The 20,452-nt window shown below is 46.0% G+C and overlaps 1 protein-coding gene and 1 pseudogene across 1 annotated transcript in view; both read left to right on the top strand.

Annotated features, from left to right (window-relative positions):
* The window catches only part of CNTNAP2 (contactin associated protein-like 2), a 928,799-nt gene that overhangs the window by 415,311 nt on the left and 493,036 nt on the right, over nucleotides 1–20,452 (top strand). The window lies entirely within an intron of this gene.
* Nucleotides 17,614–17,780, top strand: LOC107119623 (annotated as a pseudogene).

The following is a 20,452-nucleotide window of genomic DNA, read 5'->3' as shown; positions in this document are numbered from 1 at the left end:
TACAATCTAGAGACATAGTACTTTTAATAGGTGTGTTTTCAATCTGCTCTTAAATTGTATAATCTGTATCCCGGGGCCTTTTCTCGTCTGTTTCTAAACCATTGTGCATTTCATGTGTGGTTTCTGTGGTGGCTTGTCATGTAGCCTATAACTAAGGGTCAATTTTTTCACAGAATGCATAAGAATTGTGCACCGTTTGCTTATAGACCCTAATAATTAAACTCCAAAGACATGTAGAAGAAACTAGAAGTGAAGAGATGGAGCCAACCATCCTCCAAGTAGCCTTCTTTCAGCCTAAGAGGCTGGAGGAAGGCGCTTCAATGGAAGGAGCTCCAATGGATAGGTTGGCCAAGCTCCAGGGAGGTGACACCTGGAGAGCTCCTGGAATTACAACTTATCTCCAAACGAGATCTATTCCCTGCTTTGTATGGTGGTCTCTATGGTATTAATACCCTGCTAAGATTCTCCCCTTCCCCCCAAAACAACCCCACCCTGTCCTCCCTTGGCTCCACATACAAAATCTCTAGGAATTTTACAACAGGGAGTTGGCTGTCCAACCAATGGAAGAGTCATTTAAGTTGAAGGGAGGCTCTATAGATTGGAAGAAGCCTTCAGACTTGTGCCAAAAGTAAAGGTAATTTATATAAATGTTGTAATAAATAAGTAAGTCAATAAACTTTGCTCAGTGGAGTGGTAGGGTGGGGTAGGATCCATCCCAATTGTAGTACTGGTCTGTAAAATCATTTACCTAAGAAGTTTCAGAACTTGATCTCATAAGAATCTCTGAGAAATGTTTAATATCTAAGCACCTTGAAGGAGGGATTGTTTCCTTAAAATTAAGGCATGTCGAGATAACTGAACACAGTTAGTTTGCTCGCTTAAAAACAGAGAAAGAGCAGCATTGTGTCCCTTATTTTGCTGCCTGTTCTCATCTCCAATGTTCCCATGCTGATGACTCGGGGTGGTGAGTCACAGCATATTTAAAACCTCCCATAGAAATTAAACGTAAATATATTACATGAAATGTCAAGCTGCAAATGCTACTGTGACCAAAATATCACATCCTCCTGTTACCAGCTTATCTCATCCAAGGTGTCCCGGAATCTGTTCTTTTGAGTATTGTTCTGTATAGCTTGATTTATATGGCCACGTGGTCCAGAAGCCTGCTAATACTTCAGCAGTTACTTTCTCTTCCTAGGTCCTTTCTGGATTATTTATTTGAGGAACCACTTTCTTAAACATAAGAACATAAGAGAAGCCATGTTGGATCAGGCCAATGTCCCATCCAGTCCAACACTCTGTCACACAGTGTCCAAAAATACCACGTACCATCAGGAGGTCCACCAGTGGGGCCAGGACACTAGAAGCCCTCCCACTATTGCTCCCCCCATCACCAAGAAGACAGAGCATCACTGCCCCAAACAGAGTGTTCCATCTATACCTTGTGGCTAATAGCCACTGATGGACCTCTGCTCCATGTGTTTATCCAATCCCCTCTTGAAGCTGTCTATGCTTGTAGCTGTCACCACTTCCTGTGGCAGTGAATTTCACTTGTTAATTACTCTTTGGGTGAAGAAGCACTTTCTTTTATCTGTTCTAAGCTTACTGCTCATCATTTTGTGCCCATGAGTTCTTGTTATTGTGAGAAAGGGAGAAAAGTACTTCTTTCTTTACCTGCACTATCCCATGCATAATTTTGTAAACCTCTATCATGTCACCCCTCAATTTTTGTTTCTCCTAGCAAAAGAGCCCTGACCTGTTTAATCTTTTTTCAAAGGGAAATTGTTCCATCCCCTTAATCATTTTAGTTGCCCTTTTCTGCACCATTTCCAATGTTATAATATCTTTTTTTAGGTGCGGTGACCAGAACTATACATAATATTCCAAATGAGGCTGCACCATAGATTTATACAGGGGCGTTATGATACTGGCTGGGTTGTTTTTAGTTCCTTTCCTAATAATCCCCAACATAGAATGTGCCTTTTTTTATTGCAGTCTCACACTGGGTCAACATTTTGAGTGAGTTGTCTACCATGACTCCAAGATCTCTGTCCTGGTTGGTTACCACCAGTTCAGACCCCATCAACATATATTTATAGTTAGGATTTTGGGCTCCAATGTGCATTATTTTGCACTTGCCGATGTTGAACCTCATTTGCCACATCGATGTCCATTTGCCCAGCCTCAACAGATCCCTCAGGAACACCTCACAGTCCTCCCTGGTTCTCACCGCCCTGAACAACTTAGTGTCATCCGCAAACTTAGCCACTGCACTGTTTACTCCCAACTCCAAATCATTAATGAACAAGTTAATAACTGCGGGACCTATTACTGAGCCCTGCAGTGCCCAACTTCTACCACCCTCCGCTGTGAAAACTGTTCATTTTATACCCACTCTCTGTTACCTGTTAATTAACCAATTTTTAATCCACAAGAGGATTTGCCCTCTTATCCCATGACTGCTGAGTTTACTTAGGAGCCGTTGATGGGAAACGTAATAGCTTGCAAATTGTATCGCAGTCCTGATTTTTTCAAAGGTTTCTGATGTGTCTTTTCAATTTGAGACAAGAGCCCCATCCAGCATCAAGAGTGCCTAACGCCAAGCTTTTGCTAAAGTTACTCAAATGTAATCACGTTTTCCGTTCTGCTTTGTAAGCATCCGAGCTTAATTTCAAAAAATGAAAAACGCCAAGGGAAAAACTGCATACTTTAATCATAAAGCCCTTTCCTCTTCATTCCATAAATATTTTGGCAGGTCTGAAACAGCAGACGAAAGAGATTCGGCTATACTCCGGGCATACTTTTTGGTAGTATGTCAACACAAAGGCCAAGGGATATTAAAATAGGTTTGGGGATTAATTTTTGGTAAGCTGCTGCCCACATTGAGCTGTGAGACACACACACACACACAAAATGGGATCCATTTTTTCCCCTTTGAGTGTTTTTAATTAGCAAATGAGCGTATCTAATCCTTGGTGCTCTGAGGGGAGGTAGGTGAATGGCAATCTACTCGCTATCAGCCATTCTCGTGATGTTTAATAGGCAAAGATGAGATGAATCCTAAAAGAAGAAGAGAAGAGATTGGATTTATCCCCCGCCCTTCACTACCCAATGGAGTCTCAGAGCGGCTTACAAACTCCTTCCCCTTCCCCTCCCCACAACAGACACCCTGTGAGGGAGGTGGAGCTGAGAGAGCTCTGACAGAGACTGCTCTTCTTTTCCATAACAGCTGTGCCAGAACTATGGCTTGCCCAAGGCCATCCAAGCAAGAGGAAGTGGAGGAGTGGGGAATCAAACCCGGTTCTCCCAGATTAGAGTCCGCGCACTCAACCACTACACCAAACTGGCTCTGTGATTGTATCTGCATGCCAGCTGCAACACTCATCTCTGGGACACACACAGATACACACAACGGCATAGTGGTGATCAGGTTTGGTCGTCCACAAAAGTCTCCTTTGGCACATTATCGAAGGCTTGGGCTTTCAGACCTCTGATTGTGCAGAGTGTAATCAGAAAAAAACAACCAACCAGAGCTAAAAATAAATTGTCTCTTCTTTGGGAGGAAGGGATCTTTCTCTCCAACTGCTGTCAGCTCAACACAGGTGGTGGTAACCCAGGACTTGCCGAGGGCATCGAGGGCATCGTGAGCTGAGATAATCCCACGATGTAATCAGCCTGATTGTCGATGGCACTTCACAGCTGTACAGTGCGCACTTCTTATTATTGTTCTTTAACACCTTCCCTCTTTGGTGAAGAAAGTAATGGCAAATGAAAGTTGTCATTCGCTAGCTCAGTAAAGATTTCCCGTCTCTCCCCCCCCCCCAATCCCACCTTCAGCACAAAACATCTTCGTCAGTTAAAACTTCATTCTGTTTCCTAAAATACTGTCAGCCTGGATTGATATGGAGATTTATCTGTCTGTCTCAGTCCTGCAGGGCTATATTGTGCTTTAAAAATCACAGGGCAAAATTGGATCAGACATCACAGAAGGGGCCGGGAAGGCTTCCCGATTTAAGTTTGGGTGATTTTTGTATTACTGCTTCTTGCAGAAGGCTGCTGAAATGGCAGCTCTGCACAGTCTGCAACGAAGGTAGCTTCTAAAATCTGCCCCCACCGGAAGCCCAGGAGAAACCCTGGGCTCTGTATAGGGTATGGAATACGCTTGTCGCTCCCCTAGTTGGGGCGTGGGATCTCCCACCCCTAGGTCCCATTGCTCAGCTCTGCTCCAAGTGACAGCAGAAGGAAACAAAAAATTAAAGGCAACATCGCACACAGTGTAATGTCACTTCCAATCCCCTCTTGAAGCTGTCTGTGCTTGTGGCTGCCCACCAAAAGTGACAGAGGGTGGCTCTAGGATTCAGCAGAAACTCTATGGTGAAACCATAGAGTTTCTGGCAATTCCTAGAACTACCCTCCTTCACTTCCAGGTTTTGCCCAGAAGTGGTATAAGAGTGCACAAAACGGTGCACCCCCCCATGTCCCTGCCCCTAATCCTCCCGCCAGTTTCCAAGCCTGGCAACCCAAGGTATTTCTGGTTCATCCTGGTGTCAGGTCCTATGCTTCACAGTGCATGTCTGGAGGGCATTCTAGACTCCATACACGGTCATGAACAGAGTCACAAAACCCATTCTCAAATGGAAACTGAAATGCGAAACCAGTTTACTCCACGACTTCCTGGAACGGAACCCGGCAGCTCCACACCCCCCTAACTATAATTTGTGGGAGCTGCTCAGAGAGTTGCCAATTTTGGCTGGGGAAATTCCAGGGGATTTGGGGGCAGCGCCTCCCAGAAGCAGAATTCGAGGAGGGGAGTTAACCTGTAGGGTTGCCAACCTCCTGGTGGGGTAGGGCTGCCAAATCCCCCCGGGGGGCGGATTTCCCCCCACTTTGGAGGCCCGATTTCCGACGCCGCAGAATCGGGCCCCGTGGGAAACCCCACCCCGGCGTGCGTGTCACCCGGATGTGACGTCATGACGCCGGGCACGCTGGGGTGGGGCCACAGCCATTTGAGGGGAAAACTCTATGTTTTCCCCTCAAATGGCTGTGGCCCCACCCCAGCGTGCCCGGCGTCATGACGTCACATCCGGGTGACACGCACGCCGGGGTGGGGTTTCCCACGGGGCCCGATTGCGCACACGACCGGGACACCGTCCGGGAGCCCCCCGCCACAGGAATAAACAGGTTTGGCAACCCTATGGTGGGGGGGGGGCTGGGGTTCTCCTGGAACTCCAAGCCATCTCCAGACTACAGAGATCAGTTCCTCTGGAGAAAATGGCACCTTTGGAAAGTGAACTCTACGGCATCCCATTTCTACCGAGCTCCCTCCCATTCCCAAGCTCTTCCCTCTCCAGGCTCCACCCCCAGATCTCCAGAAATTTCCCAGCCTGGAAAACCCGGCCGAGCAGGGATGGGATGCCCTGGACTCCTCCCTCCTTCCACAGCGGCCATTTTCTTCAAGGGAATTGATCTCTGCGGTCTGGAGATTGGTTGTAATTCCAGGAGTTCCTCACCTGGAGGCTGGCAACCCTGGCTGCTCACCATGTGGGGAGTTTTCTCGCAATCTGGATAATCCACACAATCCACATGCGATGGACGAGCTCTCAGACGTGAGACTGTACTCCGTGTGGACCAGTCACCGCCCAGGCGCATTTCCAGGGGCCTCCTGGATAAGGGGCAGGTCTTGAGAACTGGCCCGTAATTATGTCTGTCACATGACTGGGAACAAGAACATTGTCTGGAGCCAGTCTGGTGTTGTGGTTGGGAGCACAGACTCTAATCTGGGAGAACCGGGATTGATTCTCCACTCCTCCATATGCCGCTGCTGGTGTGACCTGGGGTCAGTCACAAGTTCTCTCAGAGCTGTTCTCTCATAAGCCAAGGCTATTTTTGTGCAGGAACGCACAGGAACGGAGTTCCGGTTGGCTCCTGAGTTGGCCACACCCAGCAGGAACTCATTAGCATAATAGGCCACACCCAACAGCAGAAACTCATTAGAATTGGCTACATTAGGGGTGTGTGGCCTAACATGCAAAGGAGTTCCTGCTACAAAAAAACCCTCTGGGTTTTGACCACAAACAAGGTAAACAGAATAAGAAGCAAACGGTGGGTGTGGCTGGATGACCACACTTCTGATAACATGTGGGTGTGGCCTAATATGCTAATGTGCTGTGCCGTCAAGAGTGTGGCCTAATATGCTAATGAGTGTCTGCTGTTGGGTGTGGCCTATTATGCTAATGACTTCCTGCTGGGCTTTTCCTACAAAAATAGCCCTGTCATAAGCAGTTCTCTCAGAGCTCTCTCAGCCTCCCCCCCACCTCCCAGGGTGTCTATAGTGGGGAGGGGAAGGGAAGGGAGATTGCAAACTGCTCTGAGACACCTTTGGGTAGTGAAGGACGGGATATAAATCCAATCTCCTCCTCCTCTATGTCATTTGGGCATGAAATGACTTCTAATCACAGCTGCCAACCATGCTTGTGTCTCCCAGTTCAGAGTATGAGCTGGCCCCCTGATTTCACACCAACAGAAAATAACCATCCATGCCTCAAGCGATTGATTGACTTGTGGCGAGAGCCCTTGTTTATGGGCGGGTGTCAAAGGAGTGGTGCTTCCAGTAGCCTCTGTTTACTGCTGTCCCTATTCTGCACCTGATCCTAGCCCACAGGATGAGAAGCTGTGGCGATTCAAGGCTGCGCCATTTACAAGTCCATGCGATTAAGTGGTTTCTTCCAGCATCTAAGCCTCTGAATGAAAGGCAACACACAGGAACGAGAATTCTGTCAGGACACGGCTGTTCTGCTTTGTACAGCGGTTGAATGGCGTGTGCCGGGATGTTTCCAGAGGTGGTGACTGGGGACACCAAGAAAAACATCCAAAGCCACGAAATGGCCTTTGGCCTACGCTCCCTTTTGAAAAGTCAGACAAACCGCTCTGAACAATTGCTGCTGCTGTTTCCGCTGCTGCTTCCTGTCACTTGGAGCTACTTAAAGATCTGCAGTAGCCCGGAGAAAATTGCCGGATTTCTGTGGCAAGCCACCCACATAGTCGCCTGCCCCTGTACCTCAGGCCTTGGAGAGTCAACGGGTTCATAATGAATGAGCCCGTGTGGTGTCGTGGTTAAGAGTGGCGGGCTCTGGTCCCCAGTCCTCCTCCACATGAAGCCTGCTGGGTGGGCAACCAAGATGATTAGGAGGTTGGAGCCCCTTCCCTGTGAGGAAAGGCTGAAGAGTCAGTTAAGAAAAGAGATGACTAAGGGGGGGGGGACATGATAGCGGTTTAGAACTTGAGGGCATCCAGTGAAACTGATGGGCAGTAGTTTCAGGACAGACAAAAGGAAATACTCCTTGACACTGAGAGTGATGAAAATGTGGGATTTGCTTCCAGAGGATGTAGTGATGGCCACAAGAATGGGAATTAGGAGGAGAGGTCCATCAGTGGCTACTAGCTATGGTGACTGAGGGGAACCTCCACATTCAGAGGTACAAGAGGCATCATAGGGGAAGGTCTCGACCTCTGTGCCCTGTTGTTGGCCCTCCAAAGGAACTCGTTGGCCACTGTGTGTAACAGGATGCTGGACTACAGGGACTAGTGCTTTGATCCAGCAGGGCTCTTCTGATGTTCTTATGAAAAGAGAGTGTGGCTTCAATTCTGCTGTCTCTGCTTTGGTTCCCTGGTTGGGTTCCTTGCCAAAACATCTGATGAGTAGGATTTTAGTTCCATACCAAAGGATGATGTTCATGCAGCTTGACGGCTCCATGCACACATTTGTTGAACCAGAGCCCTAATATGCCGAACAAGCTACACATTCCCTGTGCCAGATGTACTCAAATGCACCATTATTTTAATGTGGTTTTCAGTGCTTCTTCCTTAACAAGTCGTATGTTATAAGGGGATTCTTGTTTCTGCAGCTGAATGCCGAAGCCAAAATCTGTGGGTTTCTTTTTTTATTTTTCATTTATTTCGTTGTGTTCCTATGGCTAATATTATTACTACCATACAATTTCTTTCCATTCTGTCATTGTCTTCTCTTGTTGCATTTCCAGGCAGAATTGACCATATCATCTGTTATTTGTTCTTAAAAGGAACAAATTGTAGGACGTAATGCAAGCCATCGCTTTCCAAAAAAGACTGAAGCTTTCAGAAGCCAAGGGACTAATGCCTGTTGGCAGAGTGCGGCTCATTAGATTTGCTTTACTGGCATTATTTTAACATGGAGTGGGATTGTGCTTAAAAAATAAGCCGTGGCAGGAAACTCAGCAGTTTTTACTCCCAGGGACTCACTCGGTAATGGTTTCACTCCAAGGACAGCCTGAGATCGGCCCGTAACTTTTCTTTCAATAAAATGTTTGGGGTGCCAGGCCCGTAGCTATTGCGGGGCCCACGTGGTCTGCCCCCCTAGCATTTCTGTTGGGTTTTGAAATTTGGTTTTAGCAGAGATAAAATAGCTTAGCAATGCCAGAGTAAAATAATTCAGACCCAGAGTCCATGTGTGTTTAAAATAGAAAGTTTTTACTACATTCTAGCATAGGGAAGGGTAACTGGGATGAAAATAACAACAGAGCTAAATTCCCTACATCCTTACACTACAAAGGACAAGACTAGAAGAGAAGCGATAATGGCTTCTCTACTTCTTCTTGAGAACAGCAGACAAAGACGGGAAGAGAAGCCATAAAATGCTAAAACACTTTGACATTTTGCTTCCAATGAAACTCCTAGATCAGGGATGATTTTCCCAGGCTTGTAGTTCTAAACTAACATTGGCTACATAAAACACAAGTTACTTCCTGTGACAACACAAACAAACATTTAACCCCATATATAGTGAGTGTAATTTTAACTTGTAATACCCAACAATTTCTTCTGGGCCCCCTCCCTCCCGGGCTGGCCCCAAATTGAATTAATGTAATTAACTATGATTTAATTAGCTACACCCCCCCAGGCCCTCTCCCCCCAAAAAATCCCTAGCTACGGGGCTGCGGAGTGCCTTTCTTAATGCCTCCCAATGTCTGACTATAGTGTTGCAGGCTGATTGAAGAAGCTGTTTGTTCCTCCACGCACCCTACCCCCAATTGTATCTTCTGGCATGGGAAACAAATGGTTGCTTCCTAGATCTTCTTTTTTTTTTAATCCATAGTTGGGTACTGAATTACCAGTGCATTTCACGGAAGCTGTACTCTGAAGTGAATTTGGAGGTATTTGCTTGGGTAAAATACTTTAAAAGAAATCCGAGGAAGGCAAAAAGAAAGAAAGAAAGAAAGAAAGAAAGAAAGAAAGAAAGAAAGAAAGAAAGAAAGAAAGAAAGAAAGAAAGAAAGAAAGAAAGAAAGTTTCCATGACTCTAGAAGAAATGATTGGGGGAGGAGCTGATCATAAGCTCTAAACCACCACCAGGTTTTTGCACCTAAAGCAAAAACTGCTTAGGCAGAAAAGCAAAATGAATTTTGATAACGCAAACAGGGGTTTGTTTTGTTTCTTTCCTTGAGGGCTGGGCACAGAATCCTAAGGAAGAAGCAAAAAGGAATGTCGTAGCGCTTCAATTATGTATTATCACAGTTAATCTCGAGGGTTCTAGTTAGGTAACCAAGGAGCCAAGATATAAATGGAACCAAGGTCCTCCCTCCCATCCCTAGCTTTGTCAAGTAATCAGGACATGTCAGGATACAGGATTCTATATGTCTTGTGTTTCGCTATAAACCATAGGATATGACTGACGGTGGAGCCATTTTGTTTTCAAAGAAGCTTTAATGCATCCCGTGATTGGAAATGATTCTTCATGTAAGTCTGCTCAGTTGTCCTGGTGTTATGAATTGATGAGTGTCATTAAATTCAAGCAGACAACCAACCACCAGGAAGGCAATCCTGCCTTACTCTTGTAATGGAGAAGCCGTGTTGGTTACTCACCAGCCTCTACCAAATGATGGTCAGATCAAACGGTGTTGTGATTAAATTTATACCCTGCTCAGGACGGTTTCCGTGGCTACAATCTGATGTCTATTGATGCCGCTGAATATCTGGTGTCAGACAACCCAACACCTTTCCTGAGCCCTCCCAGAATCTCCAAAATCTCCAACATCACTAAACAATTGAGGCACTTTCGATTAAGACTTGTCATCTACTCTTGTGCAGTCCACTCTGGAGTACGTGGTTTGAAACACTAACCTTGTTTGCATTTATTCCTTTATGATTTTTTTTCAAATAATGAATATTCGTGACAAGCTCTTGCAACCACAGTACAATCCATGTTGGCAGCCTGAATTCTGTTGTGTAAGCCAAATGGTACATCCCAGTCCTTCACCCTCTAGAAGATACAACTTTTAGAGGGTATTGTGCGAAAATATGACTACAATAATACACAGTAGTATGGGGGGGTATTATGGACCAGATTGCTCATGGGGGGATCGGGGAGGGGGGTCTTCAAGATGGCACGAGAATTCGTTTGTATCTGGCATGTGTATTGTAACAATACAGGTCATCTGGGTAGGAATACAGACAGATGGAGAGCTCTGTGCCTTATGGAGCTTCCTGTATGATCGTGCCATTACTTTGCGTGATCCCCCATGCAGTTCTGGACCTGCCAGGTTCAATCTGGCCCTGCTGTAACCCCAAGAGCAGTTTTTGGACTAATGTGGAATCTAAAATGCTGTCCAAACCCTCACCTCTGTGTGAAGGACTTGCAGGAGAGGGAAAAGAAGAAGAAAACGCAGTTCAATAATTCCACTTGGACAGGTAACCGAGAAGGCAGTAGCCCAAGACCAAGGCGCGTTCGCCTGAAACAACAGCTGAAATTATTCCTCATGAGAGCGAGCACACAGAATCCTTGCCGAGCTGAGCCAAGGAATAAATTAAGTGCAATCGTGCAGCAAAGGCAACAGAAAGAATGAACTGTGTGCTTCCCAGCAGGGAAGAAGTATCTTTGAAACAGTTCCTGCCACAAATCTGGAATCTTTGAAATTGTCTCAATAATAAATTGCAGAGCGCTAAACTCTGCCCTCTGATGTGTTTGTGCATTTCCTTGCTGCCTCCAGGGAGAGTTGCATGCACGCATCCAAGGGCAGAATTTAACCCGAGCTGTGATTTATTTCTGTCTAAACTTCCAGCAGAGTTAGTAACAGTGGCTACAAGCAGGATCTAGAAAATTCTGCAACAGAAAGGAACTTTGTTTTAGCCACTGATGTTGATGTAATCTTCACACGAGAGTTTGGTGGATAGAAATGAGGAAACCCAGAATCCTGATGTAGCAGTGGACTCATCGGGTGGCTTTCGGCAGATTACTGCCACTCATGACCAGCTCAAGTTCTAGAAGAATGTGAAAAGTCGAGCAAATGAAAAACGGGCAGCTCAGAACTAAGAGGATTGTGTTGGGTGCATTCGACAAAACAATGAAGAAAAGAGAGAGAGAGAGAGGAGAAGTCTGCTAGTTATGCAGTGTCGAGTTTATGTCATGTTTTCATACACATTTCCACCACCTGAAATCATGATAGTGATAAGTTAAACTATGAGTAAGTATCCCAGATTTAAAGACTGGAGTGTGCCTTTCTCTAGGCTGAAGTCCTTGGGGCAGATAAGGAAAGCAAGGCCATGGGCCGGCAGATCTTTGGGAAAAACACTTAGGCCAGATAATGGGAGCTTTGGATACTATTCTAGCAAAAACTAACTGCTTGTGTCATCCTGCAAGAAGATGTGTGTGAGTTTGAGACCACTAGAAATTAAAGGTGCTGCACTTCATTATGGAGGTGGGTGTTCTGGTAGGATGAGGGTATCTTGGCTCCTTCTGAAGCTGTAGCTGGTTCTGGGGCAGTAGTTTATGAAACCGAGGAGAAGGGTGGGTACATCCCAAAGTACGTTCTGGTTTCTCAGTGCTCTTACTAGACCTTGAGAGGGCTTCCGTAGATGTCTTAGAGGCTGCCATTTTGCTTGGTTCCAGGATCCTAGCCCCTTCTTCTCTGAGTCATCAAGCTCCCCCACTACCAAGCCCCTGTTGAGGAGGAGCCAGCATCCTGGTCCGTGGCAGAGTGGAGTATTGGATTCTCTGGACTTGATATTGCCAGGGAACCACAGAAAATAGCAGAGTGGTCAGGGCTTTAACACAGCAGAGTTGGGGCTAGGTGTGGCGACAGACTTACAATATTACACAGAGTCAGCAATCAGGTCTAAAGCTAATAGGCAACTTTTATTAAAGGAAATACATGCTTGAGAGTGCAGACAAGAGATAGATATAGATTACCTGTTCTATCTAACTAGATTAGAGGTGGCCAAACTGTGGCTCGGGAGCCACATGCGGCTCTTTCACACATATTGTGCGGCTCCCGGTAGGGTGGCTGGGGAAGCGAAGGGGAGGCATGCCTCCCCAGTTGGTCTTCCCTCCCCCAGACAGTGTTCCCCTCCCTGGGTAGGCTTGAGGTGTGTGGGGGAGCAGAGAAAGAAAGCAGCTTTAAATGCATTCTCAAAGCAGGCCCCCCAGCTGTCTTGGAGAAGGCATTTGTCTCTTTAAATCCCTTCACCAAGCCAAGCTGGCAAGCATGGGGGGGTTGGGGTTGGAGAGCACATTTCAAGTTAAAGTTGCTTTCTTTCCACTTCTCCCTCCCTCCCTCCCTCCCCCATCTATTTTCTTTCTTTCCACCTCTTTCTTTCCTCTTAGTGTTCTTTCTCCCTTTTTTTCTCTCTCTGCCTCCCTCCCCCTCCCTCTCCCATCTATTTATTTCTTTGTTTCTGTTTCTCTCTCTTTCTCTCTCCTTCTTTCCATCTCTTTCATTCTTTCCCCCCTTCTCTTCCTTCCTTCCTTCCTGCCTTCCATCCATCCATCCATCCTTCTTCCTCCCTCCCCATCTATTTGCTTACTTTCCACCTTTCTTTCACTTTTTCTCCCTCCCTCCTTCCCATTTATTTGGTTTCTCTCTCTCTCTCTCTCTCTCTCCACCTCTTTCATTCTCTCTCTCCACGTCTTTCATTCTTTCTTTCCATCTCTCTCTCTCACACACACAAATAAATATCATTAGAAAACAAATTAATATCACTGGACAAATAAATATCATTATCAATATCTGTTCTTACCCCTTTTTTGCAGTCATTGTTAATAAAAAGCAGATTTGCATATTTTTTCAATAAAAACATGTGTGTAATATTTGTTCATGTCTTGTGGCTCTCAAACATCTGACGTTGATTCTATATGGCTCTTATGTTAAGCAAGTTTGGCCACCCCTGAACTAGATGGTGTTGGATGCCGGATGCATGTCCAGCCTCCATGGTGCAAGATGGAGATCAAGCACCTTCTTTTGTGTGCCTGTGAGTGAGAGAGAAGTGAGAGAGCGGAAGCAGAGGAAATTGCTCCTAAGAGGAGCACTCTACTTCAAAGGAAAGGATCAGATAGCAGGAAAGAAAGGATGCTCTGTGTGTCTTGACCTCTCTGTCTAAACTCTTTGGTGCCATCTTCTCAAGTTTGAGACAGAAGACAGCACAAAGTCCTCCACATCTGTGGAGAACATTTACATAAACTAAAGGACACAATACTCCATGGATTCGAAACCGTAGGTATCTGTCCCCAGAGTGAAATGGAACAATCAAGGCTACAGTGGTATTCTAAAGAAGTTCCCAGATAGCAAACCCTCTTTACATATTGAGCCAAAGAGATTGCCTAATGTTGCCTAGGTTTCCCATTACAAATACAAATAAATGAATCCAAAATGAATGCTTGTTAGAGTGCCAGCCTCCTGAAGCAAACACGGCTTCATTTATTCCCCCCAATATCTGCCATTAGAATCTTTTTTTCGTTATTGAATGGTATTGATATTACCATTAGCATGGAGAGCCATCTATGATGAGCTGTTCCACATTTAAAAGTTCTATCAATACGGCTATTGATTTGGGCTAATGGCTCGTTTTAAAGCTTCTGTAGGAATATTCTTCATATCTTCATGTGTGTAATAGATGTATTAGAGTCTTTTATTTTAATGGCTTGAAAATCTCTTTGTTCTTATGCATACATTTCCCCTGAAACCAGGTGATATATATTGCTGTTTCTGCTCTTGTATTTGGAGAACCATTGGCTGAATGACAGGTTCATTAGATACCAGAGATCATTGAATTATATTTAATCCATTTACTGAAGTGAGGCATCGGTAGGGCAGCGAATGGTTTTTTGACAATGGTCTAAAAGGAAAAAACCTCAAGTATAATTTTTGATCAAGGCATTTATCATTGTATGGGGGGGGGGGAAGTCTACACCGCGTATGTAGAATGTGGATATTTCTGAGGTCAAGGGAAAATATGCAGCATTTACCAATCTCACAAACATGTTGCATTTTACATTTGTTCTAGTGAAGGAAGAAGATCGTGAGCTGGATCTTGCCAGTTTTTTTCACTCAGTCTTGCCCAGTTCTTCTTCCTGCTACATTCCCGCATGGCTTTTGGGCATTCAGGTCCCGTGATTCTCCCTTAGGGATGACAGGGTTTCTGGCGCTCCTCTCCACCACCACCACCCCATTACCCCCCCCCCAACAGGCAAGAAGGAGGAAATAAACATGGTGTGCCTATATCACCTGGAAGTAACCTAGGCACATCAGTGACATTGGGGGGATGCTCTGGTTTTTCAGCAAAACTCTATGGTAGAAGCTAATTCTACCACAGATATGTGCTTATATCACCTGGAAGTGACCTAGGCACATCAGTGACATTGGGGGGATGCTCTGGTTTTTCAGCAAAACTCTATGGTAGAAGCTAATTCTACCACAGAGATTTTGCCCCTGAAGTCCCCAATGTGCCTGCGTCACTTCTAGGTGGCATAAACACTTCACATTTATTTCTGGCTTCTTCCCTCCCCTCTCCCAGTAACTTCACCCCCAACCCCCTGCTGGCTGGTCCGATGGACCTGGCAACCTTATTCTCTGTGTAGCCTTTTATTGTACCCAAAGAGACCCAGGCCCATAGCCAGAACTGTCTCAATAACTTTCTTTAACTTTTATTCAGAGTTATTTGTGTTAAATATAGGTCAAGTATTGATCCAGGCATATCTTGTGCAGTCTTTAAAATGTTGCTCTTGTTCATTAGTGAGACCATTAGTGAGACCAAGTGGAGCTGGTGATCTACCTCTGACCCCTCCATGATCTACTGGTAGATCGCGATCTACCTGTTGGACATATCTGCTACACAGGATTGCTCTGTTCATGTCTCCATTTTTGTTGGAGTTCCAAGTCGCTCACGTTTCAGTTGTTAGTAAACAGGACATGACATTATGTAAATTGTATCCACTTAGAAGTAACCTTTAGTTTGCCCAGGAAAACTTTGCGGGTGGGGTTTTGACCTGTAACTATTCTATTGGTCAGTTAGCATCTTGTTTGAAGAAATTGCTTTGATCTTATATGCATGTATTCACAATCTTGTGTTGATCTTCTGGTCTTTTGTTGCTGACCAAGAAGAAGAAGGGTAGCCATAATCTTTTCTCTAGCAATGTGGCTGTTAGCATTAGTTAAATGCTAGGATGTATTGTTTGAATTTCTTTCTCCAAATGTTCCCTAACCTCTTTTTATCTTTTCAGTAAACTAACTTTTTATGTAACACATGGAGTATGCCTCTTACTTAGCCCCAACCATATTTAAAGGCAACATCCCAACAATTTTGAACCAGGGAAATATGAAATATTGGAAATGTGAGAATACAGCCTTTATAATTACCCTGTGTTCACTAATCCTCCCATCACTAATCTGTATGTTTAATCTCCCCCCCCCCCGCACATTTGATCAGTATAATATTGGACTGCATGGCCGCTAAGCCACATTATACATGTGATTGGGCAGTTCCAATATTTGAACTAGCAAAGGCTGCTTTCTCATCCTGTTTGTAACCATACTCTTGTTTGCATTTTGAGTTTGATGTTGGGATTACGCCACAGGTCATCATGAGTTGGCGAGAAACAAGTTGTTTAGACAACATTAATTATGGAGATTCATATTAGGAATGATTACACATGACTAATTTCCCTTATCCCGTCATTTCAGAATCTGACAGATGCAAATTTATGATAATCCCAGTTTTAAAAAAAAAACAGTCGGGCACAATTTGCAGTGCCAAATTTCATGCGCACACACCAGACGAAAAACGATGCTTTCTATATGTAGTATTTTTGCTGCGATTTTGTGGTTGATTTAGGAGAAGGTAACAAATTAGGAAATATCCGGTCACACTCAGTGCTGATTAATTTGGCTGATTTTGAAATATTTGTTGGCTTCAAGGTCAGTATGAAACATCTCTTTTAAGTGGGGGACATGGGCTTGAGCCAAATTCTAGAAATGAAACAGCGATTCAGTGGGAAGCGTCAGATTATGGCCATTTCCCTTAGTCCACGTTTCTCGACACGTTGCTTGATAAAATCAGTGAGAGACTTGAAATAATGTCGAAATTGGCGGGCCAGAAAAGGAAATGACTGTGCTGCTTTTTTGGCTATGAACAAGAATATCCAATAATATAAGCTGGTGAGATGGGAAGTATATAAAATTTGCAGTGATGCCCTGTGGGGTTTCCCCCTCCCCTCCTGTCAGTTTATGGCTGTTGGCTAGTGGGAGAATGGATTTAGTTATAGCAGCAAAGGCGATAAATGTTGTATGTCATTACTATGAAGGAAGACCCACTGAGCTTCGTGGGAGTGATTTGCATAGGATCGGGTAGCACAGAGCACAAGATGGGTGGAGGACAGAATTTTTGCAATATTGGCCTCAGATCTGATGGTGTCCTGACAACACTTATACGGCCGCATAATGTCATGTTTTATGATTTTGTGCCGCCAAGTTTGCTGGCATGCTCTGTCATGCTTGTTATCTCTGATGCAACCAAACAACTTGTTTTCCAAAGCCTGATTCCCAGCAGATAGTTAGGGGTCATTTCGTAGAAAAAGAGGTGCAGGAGCTCATTAGCACAACTCATTAGCATAACTTATTTGCATATGCCACACCCCCTGACATCACTGGAAGTGTGTCAGAAGGCAACACCCACCGCTCAGGCTCCAGTGGACTGTTTTGGATTGCTCGCTATTGGGGGGATGGGACATGCAGATCTGTCTTTGCAGAGGAGGGAGAGCTTGTACCTGAATAAAACTTGGTCTTACATTACATTACATTACACTTTCAACTTATATACCGCTCCTTCCCGAGGGCTCGGAGCGGTTTACAGAGAACATTTAAACCATCCTAACTAGGGCCACAGTGCAAGGGGAGGGATGAGGGCCTACCAGGCACCCGCAGCAGGGTTTTTCTTTGTTGGTCTTTCGGCTCTTTTTATTCCATGGTGGGTTCTTTCCGTATCTTAAAGGTGCCACTGGACTGTTTTGGACAGGGGGGCTGTGGGGGGGGCTCTGCAACTTACCTGGCTACTTCTTGCTATAACTGAGGGCTCCTGGGAGCAGGGGGTGTGGCTTGTTGCATGTGCCCACCCCCTGGGCTCTTTACTGCCGGAGCTCCGCTCCTGTGCGCTCTTGCAGGAAATGACCCCTGGTGCTAGCAGTTGATATAAAAAAAATCATCGGACAGGATCCTCCCCTCCCCACGCTGCGTGGCATGCCGGGAGCCGGCCAGCCCTCACCTGCGCCTGTGCTGCTGGCCCCTTCCTTCCCCCCTCGGAGCACACCATGACAATGGGCCACCAGCAGCTCTCCTGGAGCCACCCCAGGAACTTTGGGGAGAGGTCCCGCTCATGTTAGGCCTGTTCCGCCACGGCCTGATCCCGAAGTATGGCCTCAACGTATGCCACCAGTGCTTCCGCCAGTACGCCAAGGAATTCAGCTTCATCAGGCTGGACTGAGCGCCTGAACCCCCGCGTGGAGAGGAGGGACTGGCGGAGGCCCAGCTGGCAGAGAGAAGATGGAGGCCTCCCGAGAAGAAGGGGAGCGGGGAGGGGCTGGGTTGGCCCAGCCTGCTGCACACTCCCTGCCTGCCACCCTGTGCAGACTATAAAGAGATTGTGAGCCAGGCCAAAAAAAAAAGAGCAAAGCTATCAGACAGAGAGCATCCTATGGCTTCATTTTACACCCAAGAATGGCTTTACCAAAAACAGCACTGTGGGCAGGGCTTCGACAGCAAAAGAATATCCATACCATACGACTGATGCACCTTCTCAAGACACTGTTGCTTAAAGGAGCTCTTCATACTAGTGATTCTTCAACATTCTGACCCAACCAGAATCTGGGCTAGATTTTGCGGTCCCTGGTGGGGCGATGCTCCCTCTAAGCTTTGGAGTCTTGTGAACAAAAATTCTACTCGGTGAGCTACTGGCATTAAAGTTGTGAGCGAGCGATTTGGCTGCTGCCTAAATCAGTTCGCTCTGGAGCCATCCCTTCCTGAGCAAAGACAAGAATGTGTGAGCCGGAGGTTAAAAAACTGTGAGCTAGCTCACACTAGCTCAGCTTAGAGGGAACACTGGCTCAGGCCAGTTTCTGAACCGTATCCGAGACTCATCATACATTGATTACATTACATTTCCAACCCAGAAATAACATGTGACAAGAGACGAGACTTAGAATCACTTCAAGATATCAATTCCTAGGCTTCCTCTCACATGCCTGGAGACATCAAACATTTCACATGGCCAGCAGTGTTAGCACGGAGTCCTGGTGAGACTGTAGGTACAACCCGAGGTAGAGGTTTCCTGCACAAATCCCATGAAAAGTAACTGAAGCGTACATGAGCTCTTTTCCCACTGATGCGCAAGAACTTCTCATTAGAGGAACGCTTGAAGAAAGTACAAACATCTCTCTTCCTGTGTAATCTGAGGACATCAGTAAGCGTGACCACAGTGTAGTGATGTCAACACAATGATACGATGCCAACTGAACTAAGGTCCTGAACCAGTAAAAAATGGGTGCCCCCCCCACACACCCGTGATTCGAAATGGAGCAGGCCATTTGTGACGCTTCTTCAGCAGAAGATGTTCCTTAATGTGATGATCACTGCCTTCTATTACCTCATTAAAGCTAATAGGTGCAAATGACTTAGCGAATGACTTACAAGCTGTTTTAATTTACAAGACAGTATATCAGGCTGCTTTTATTTTTGAGCATTTGGAAGAATTAAAAAAAAGAGACATCTGTAGCTAGTTTTTTGTCGAGCTCTCCTAATGTCGCCGTAATGAGAATTTGCATTCCTCGTTGGGACGGAATTCACAAACGATATTTTAAACAGATCACAGTGGGGAGCTGTCCTGGGTCAGAGCAGACTCAGCCAAGAACCAAGGGGACGAGACAGAGTCACTAACCAGAAGCGTAAGTCAAGAGTTCGGTCCAAGAGTCATACACAAGGGAAGCCAGCCGGGGGTCCAAGAAACAGAGTTCAAGCAGGTCCGAGAGGTGTCGTCAAGCAGGTCCGGGGTCAAAGCCGAAGGTTCAGGAGTAGCAGCCAGAAACGGGTCCAAGAGGGGTGGTTGCGCATCTTCAGGAAGGTGACAGGTTGCTCCCACGCCTTCCCCCTCTGAAACCCCATCCTTTATCGGCAGCTAACAGTTGGGTCTCGTTGCTTGCGAGAGCGCTGTCCATTAACCCCAGGTGTTCCCCTTGATCTGGCAGTCGCCCGGGCAGCAAGGCATACGCTCCGCCTCCTCTCAAGGAGCTCCAAGCACGCACGCCTCCTCCTCCGTTCCCCTGGCTCTGGGGGAAGAGGAGGCAAGGCAGCCTGTGGAGTTTCCCCACGATCTTGGGTTGTTGAGACGCTGCCTCTCTGGGTTGTCTCTTCCGTGTCCCCAGTGCTCGTGGGGCTGGAGTGCCTGCTGTCTTCAGCAACTGGGGCACTAGGGCCTGCCTCTGTCATCTCAGGGTTGCTAGGAGCATTAGTTGGCTGAGTCTCAGAAGTGCTGACGGGGCTGTTATCAGCATCAGCTGAGTGCTCTTCAGTTAAAGCAGACCGGCCCACGAGAAGGAGCCGTGTTAGTCTGTCTGTCACAAGAGAAAAGAGCGAAAGTCCAGTAGCGCCTTAAAGACTAACAAAATTTGTGGCAGGGGATGAGGTGTCGTGAGTCACTAACTGAGCAGTGTCTCACAAAAGCTCCTGCCCTGCCACAAATTTTAAACAGGACCACCAAAAGAAAGAAAGCATTTCCACTAGTTCTTTTTTAGCATCTTGCAACAAGACTGAGTATGGTTTCATTTAAGGTGTTTTTTTTAATCATCACATTATCTATAAAAACATGCCTGAGTGGATAAGACCAAGCAGGGCCCTTTTTGTAGAAAAAGCCCAGCAGGAACTCATTAGCATAATAGGCCACACCCAACAGCAGAAACACATTAGCATATTAGGCCCACACCCCTGACAGCACAGCTCATTGGCATTATAGGCCACATCCCCATGTTACCAGAAGTGTGCTCATCCAGCCACACCCATCTTTTGCTTCTTATTCTGTTTACCTTGTTTGCTGTCAAAACCCAGGGCTTTTTTGTAGCAGGGACTCCTTTGCATGTTAGGCCACACACCCCTAATGTAGCCAAT

Source organism: Gekko japonicus, unplaced genomic scaffold, assembly GCF_001447785.1.
Source record: "Gekko japonicus isolate JY-2015 unplaced genomic scaffold, Gekko_japonicus_V1.1 scaffold330, whole genome shotgun sequence".
NCBI lineage: Eukaryota > Metazoa > Chordata > Lepidosauria > Squamata > Gekkonidae > Gekko > Gekko japonicus.
This window is presented reverse-complemented; position numbering and strand designations above follow the sequence as displayed.